We start from the raw sequence: 7,171 nt of genomic DNA, 5'->3' as shown, positions 1-7,171 counted from the left end.
GTTAACTTCCTGAATGGACTAATATTGAAATGGAATTGTCCCCAACCCTGCAGTACACTGAGGCAGAGCGCTCTGGACATGCTGCCTCACCTGGCAGTGTTATCACTAGCTCCTCTGTACTGTGTATGGTAGCCTCAGAGTGATCTTTAACTACCACCCGAACCCTATAGGACGTCCCGGCTTTAAGCCCTTTATCAGATAGGTCTGGACCCGCTACTGCCGTTTACAAACTCTTTTGTCCAGTCTTCTTTACCTGGAGGGAATGGAGCGTTGGGGAGAAAGTCAAAATAGAGAGAAGGAAGGTATGTATTGAAAAAGTATTTGGGTGATGATATGACGTATGTACTGAACAACGTTTTTTGCTGTAAACCTTGGAGTTACCATGCCACTTCCTCATACTATGAGGTATGTTAACAGTGGGTTTGTAAAATCATTTTTATGGGAATTGATGATCCAGGTTTTGGAATAAATTAACAATGATACTTTAACCGTATTAAGTTTATATGTTTGACAGGCAGTTTATATGCTTAACTCTGTGTTTATATGCATGCGATTTGCTTTGTGATGCGATGAGACGATATTGTATAGAAGTAGGAATAGCTTACTGTTTTCTACAATATACTCCACGTACACATTCTTATCTGGTCAAAGTATTCCCAACTTATCACTGCTCCCTCCTCCCACCACAGAGGAGTTTACATTGGTGAACGCCGGGCCTATCGAATGCACTGATCACACAGGGAAGAACATACATACAGGACAGTTGTTGAGCTACACAAGTTGGAACCGTAGCCAGTAACATACAAGTCTCAAGAGGTAGAACGTTACAGACGGTCATGGAAGAAGGAACTTAGACTCAAATACAAACTGTAGACTTTGTAATCTAATCATGTTTTGTTTTCCAGAAAATGAGTCACACCTATACTAATATCTACAGATATTCTGCCTTTCCTGCATTTTCCACCATATTTCCCTGAGAACGAATCATTTTGTCATATGGAAGCTAGACACAGGACACACAACTGCCCTAAACGATGAGTTAACATGTTCCTCTTTAGAGATTTTATGGAGAGAGAGGTAATGGACTCAGGGAATGCTGTAGTACCCTTGTGAAACGGGGGGCGCAGAGACTGAGTGATGGGAGAGATTGGAAGATGGGGTTCTGTGTAGCCTGAAACAACAACACCAAGAGAAGAGTAAACACACACAGACACCACAGGCACACCACCACAGACACAACAGGCACCACAGACACCACAGGACCACCACACAGACACAACAGCACCTATACACCACCGGCACCAAGCAGCACAGACACCACATGCACCACCACCACAAGGGCAGACAAACAAATAGTACCACACTATATAGAGTTATTATATTAGTTATAGTAGTTAGAGGTAGAGTAGTTAACAGCATGCAGACTTTCCAATGGTACAGCATCATGCAGGACAGGTAGTTATAGTAGTTATAGTAGTTAACATCATACAGGACACATAGTTATAGTAGTTAACATCATACAGGACAGGTAGTTATAGTAGTTATAGTAGTTAACATCATACAGGAACATAGTTATAGTAGTTAACATCATACAGGCCAGGTAGTTATAGTAGTTATAGTAGTTAAAATCATACAGGGCAGGTAGTTATAGTAGTTAACATCATACAGGACAGGTAGTTATAGTAGTTAAACATCATACAGGACAGGTAGTTATAGTAGTTATAGTAGTTAACATCATGAAGATGGTTTAATAAAACACATAGTACAGTGATGGAATAAATTCATGAGCGAGGGCAAGGACGAAGGGGAAAGACTGAGCGGATGAAAAGAGATGAGTAGCCTACAACATTGCTATTCATCCATTTAGGTATTTTAAGGTGAATTGGACACAAGGGTTGGTGCTTGCGGATGCAATGAACGCAGTAATAGGTGATTTCTTTACTTTACCACGTAGAATGAGGAAATGCATCGGGCATGCATTTAAGCAGTATCTAGACCCAGATAGAAGCTACGGCTATCTCTGGTCTGCAGTGCCTTCCTCCGTCATCAGTGAGCTGAGCATGCCATGTACTACAGTACCCATAATGCTCTATGTTTAGTACTGTGGGAGTGATGCTAACTCTAATGATACGTTCCAATAGCAGTCTAGAATACTGCTTAGAATGGCAATGCCCCCGATGCAATTTCCCACATTCTACTGGTAAAAGTAAGAAATCAGCCTAATTATGCGTTCATTGCATCGGCAAGCACCAAACCTTGTGTCCCAATTCACCTTAAAATACTAAATGGATGACTAGGCAATGTTGTAGGCTTACCTCCATCTCTTTCATCCGCTCAGTCTTTTTCCCCTCGTCCTTGCCCCTGTCATGAATTTATTCCATCACTGTACTATGTGTTTTATTAACCATCCTTCATGATTTAATTACTATAACTACTATAATACCTGTCTGTTGATGTTAACTACTATAACCTACCAATGTCCTGTAAATGATGTTAACTACTATAAACTACCTGCCCTGTATGATGATTAACTACTATAGACTACTATAGACTACCCTGTCCTGTATGATGTTTACTATAATATGTGTCCTGTATGATGTAACTACTAATAACTAACTATAACTACCTGTCCTGTATGATGTTAACTAGTATAACTATGTGTCCTGTAATGATTGTTACTACTATAACTAACTATAACTACCTGTCCTGCATGATGCCGTAACCATTGGAAAGTCCTGCATGCCTCGTTACTAACTCTACCTCTTAAACTACTATAACTATAATAAATAACTCTAATAGTAAGTGTGGTACTATTTGTTTTGTCTGCCCTTGTGGGTGGTGTGCATGTGGTGTCTGTGCTGGGTCTGTGTGCCCGGTGGTGTATATGGTGCTGTTTGTGTCTGGGTGGTGGTGGTGCCTGTGGTGTCTGTGGTGGGCCTGTTTGTGGTATGTGGTGGTGGTGCCTGTGGTGTCTGTGGTTGTCTTACTCTTCTCTGTGGTGGTGTGTTTTCAGGCTACACATGACCCCATCTTTCCAATCTTCCCATACTCAGTCTCTGCGCCCCCCCGTTTCACAAGGGTACTACAGCCATTCCTGAGTCCATTACCTCTCTCTCCATAAAATCTCTAAAGAGGAACAATGTAACTCATCGTTTTTAGGCAGTTGTGTGTCCTGTGTCTAGCTTCCATATAAAAATGATTCGTTCTCAAGGAAATATGGTGGAAAAATGCAGGAAAGGCAGAGGCAGAATATCTGTAGATATTTAGTTATAGGTGTGACTCATTTTCTGGAAAACAAAACATGATTAGATTACAAAGTCTACAGTTTGTATTTGAGTCTAAGTTCCTTCTTCCATGACCGTCTGTAACGTRCTACCTCTGWGACTTGTATGTTACTGGCTACGGTTCCAACTTGTGTAGCTCAACAACTGTCCTGTATGTATGTTCTTCCCTGTGTGATCAGTGCATTCGATAGGCCCGGCGTTCACCAATGTYAACTCKTCTGTGGTGGGAGAGGAGGGAGCAGTGATAAGTTGGGAATACTTTGGACCAGATAAGAATGTGTACGTGGAGTATATTGTAGAAAACAGTAAGCTATTCCTACTTCTATACAATATCGTCTCATCGCATCACAAAGCAAATCGCATGCATATAAACACASAGTTAAGCATATAAACTGCCTGTCAAACATATAAACTTAATACGGTTAAAGTATCATTGTTKATTTATTCCAAAACCTGGATCATCAATTCCCATAAAAATGATTTTACAAACCCACTGTTYACATWCCTCATAGWAMGAGGAAGTGGCATGTGTAACTCCAAGGTTTACAGCAATAAAACGTTGTTCAGTACATACGTCATATCATCACCCAAATACTTTTRCAATACATACCTTCCTTCTCTCTATTTTGACTTTCTCCCCAACGCCTCCYTTCCCTCCAGGTAAAGAAGACTGGACAAAAGAGTTRGTAAACGGCAGTAGCGGGTCCCAGACCTATCTGATAAAGGGCTTAAAGCCGGGGACGTCCTATAGGGTTCGGGTGGTAGTTAAAGATCACTCTGAGGCTACCATACACAGTACAGAGGAGCTAGTGATAACACTGCCAGGTGAGGCAGCATGTCCAGAGCGCTCTGCCTCAGTGTACTGCAGGGTTGGGGACAATTCCATTTCAATATTAGTCCATTCAGGAAGTTAACTGTGTTCCACTTACAATTCTATTTCCTCATTGCTTTTCAAATGAGATTGGAAGTGACTGAGTTGAGCTGGAATTGACCCCAACCCTGAGTGTCGGTAGATGATTGTTCCTTGTAGATTGCCTGCGTCCTCCTTCCCATCCCTCTCCATGATAAGAACTGCATCAGTCTGACCTGTAATAATCTGTGGTGTAGCTAGTGTAACAGCATGATAAGAAGTGCATCAGTCTGACCTGTAATAATCTGTGTGTAGCTAGTGTAACAGCATGATAAGACTGCATCATCTTGACCTGTAATAATCTGTGTGTAGCTAGTGTAACGGCAGGTAAGAACTGCATCAGTCTGACCTGTAATAATCTGTGCTGTAGCTAGTGTAACAGCATGATAAGAGACTGCATCAGTCTGACCTGTAATAATCTGTGGTAGTAGTGTAACACATATAAGAGCTCACAGTCTACCTGTAATAATCTGTGTGTAGCTAGTGTAACAGCATGATAAGAGCTGCATCAGTCTGACCTGTAATAATCTGTGGTGTAGCTAGTGTAACAGCATGATAAGAGCTGCATCAGTCTGACCTGTATAATCTGTGGTGTAGCTAGTGTAACAGCATGGTAAGAACTGCATCAGTCTGACCTGTAATAATCTGTGGTGTAGCTAGTGTAACAGCATGATAAGAGCTGCATCAGTCTGACCTGTAATAATCTGTGTGTAGCTAGTGTAACAGCATGATAAGAGCTGCATCAGTCTGACCTGTAATAATCTGTGGTGTAGCTAGTGTAACAGCATGATAAGAAGCTGCATCAGTCTGACCTGTAATAATCTGTGGTGTAGCTAGTGTAACAGCATGATAAGAGCTGCATCAGTCTACCTGTAATAATCTGTGGTGTAGCTAGTGTAACAGCATGATAGAGCTGCATCAGTCTTACCTGTATAATTCTGTGGTGTAGTAGTACAGCATGATAAGACTGCATCAGTCTGACCTGTAATAATCTGTGGTGTAGCTAGTGTAACCACATGGTAAGAAGCAAGGTTTGAAGCATGCCTCATGATGTACCTAGTTCATTTTAGAATCCTGTCTCTTTTCAGTTTGTGTGCAAGTGAAAGTTGAGTGAAACACACTGTATGTTCAGTAGAGGGTCGTTGTCGTTGCATGGTTCATATAGAAAACAGAAATACATTTCTTTTCACCCTTAACCATTTTTGGGAAATTCCCTCCCCGCTTCTTAATTTAAACTGTGATTTAATACAGGTCCTTTGCCTGCCCTCTCCCCCTTCAAATGTTCCACTTTCAACAGGACTCTGACAACCTTTTCCCTTTTCTTCTTCCTGTGTGTTGTGGTGTGTGTGTGTGTGTGTGTGCGTGTGTGTGTGGTGTGTGGTGTCGGTGTGTGTGCTGTGTGTGTTGTGGTGTTCAGAAGCAATGAAAGCAACCAGGTAGACCTAGCCACTCGGTGGTTCATAGGGCTGATGTGTGCCATCGCTCTCCTCATCCTCGTCCTTCTCATCATCTGCTTCATCAAGAGGAACAAGGGAGGGAAATACCCAGGTACACACCACACACACACACACACACACCACCCACACACACACCACACACACATCACACACACACACACCACACACACACACACACACACACACACACACCACACACACACACACACACACAAACACACACACCACACCACACAATCCCCTAGACATTCACAACATTGTATGTTCTATCCACAGGTGAAAGGTACAACACACACACACACCACACACACACACACACCACACCTAGACATTCAAGCAACGTGTATTCTAATCCAAGTGAAAAGGTACACACACACACACACACACACACACACACACACACACACACCCCTCCCCTTAGACATTCAGCAACATGTGTAGTTCTATCCACAGTGAAGAAAAAGAAGATGCTTCATCATGACCCAGAACCGCTATGACGGATGATGATGGGAACGTTTGGAGAGTAAGGTGAGAGAGAGGACTCTGGAGCACAACACACGACACCACATTGCCCTTGAAGACTACTGTACTTGTTCCATGTTGTTTCTGATTGACAATGTTCTGCTGAATTGACATGTTTGGATGTATAGAACATTTTACCAAGAACAAGGAAAACTCTCCCTCCTGACTCCCTCGAGGCAAAGCAGAATCTACACCTCTTCTGTGTTTATTATACAAGACAGAATCTACCACCTCTCTGTTGTTTAATTAACAAGACAGAATCTACACCTGTCTGTGTTCTAATTAACAAAAGTCACATGTTGTAATTAACAAACACTGTCTGTGTTAATTTCACGTACCTGCTGTTTTAAATTAACAAGACAAGAATTTCACCCCTCTGTGTTTAATTAACAAGACAGAACCTACACCTGTCTATTGTTTAATTAAACCAAAGAATCTACACCCCTCTGTGTTTATTAACAAGACAGAATCTACACACTGCTATGTTGAGATTAACAAGACCATTAATCTACACCCCTCTGAATTTAATTAACAAGACAGATCTACACCCCTCTGTTGTTTAATTAACATGAAGAATTCTACCCCTCTTGTTTTAATTAACAAGACAGAATCTACACCTCATCTGTGTTTAATTAACAAGACAGAATCTACAACCTGTCTGTGTTTTTATTAACCAAGCCAGAATCTAACCTGCTCTGTGTGTTAATTAACAAGACAGAATCGACACCCTCTGTGTTTAAATTACAAGACGAATCTACACTGTCTTGGTGTTTATTAATTAACAAGACAGAAATCTAAACATCTCTGTGTTTTAATTAATAAACAAGACAGAATCTAAACATCCCTCTGCGTTAAAATTAACACCAGCATCTACACCTCTCTGTATTAATTAACAAGACCATAATCTACACCTGTACTGTGTTTACAACCTGTAAATACTGGTATTAGAATATATTTCTATAATAAATCAAAGCCAACTATCTCCTCCTCTGTGTGTG

The 7,171-nt window shown here is 41.3% G+C and overlaps 1 pseudogene; it reads left to right on the top strand.

Moving 5' to 3' along the window:
- The window catches only part of LOC112077472 (neuronal cell adhesion molecule-like), a 35,630-nt pseudogene extending 29,696 nt beyond the window's left edge, over window positions 1-5,934 (top strand).
- Window positions 5,935-7,171: the final 1,237 nt, after the last annotated feature.

Source organism: Salvelinus sp. IW2-2015, unplaced genomic scaffold (genome assembly GCF_002910315.2).
Source record: "Salvelinus sp. IW2-2015 unplaced genomic scaffold, ASM291031v2 Un_scaffold4605, whole genome shotgun sequence".
NCBI lineage: Eukaryota > Metazoa > Chordata > Actinopteri > Salmoniformes > Salmonidae > Salvelinus > Salvelinus sp. IW2-2015.
The sequence above is the reverse complement of the archived record's forward strand: the minus strand, read 5'-3'. Positions and strand labels throughout refer to the sequence as shown.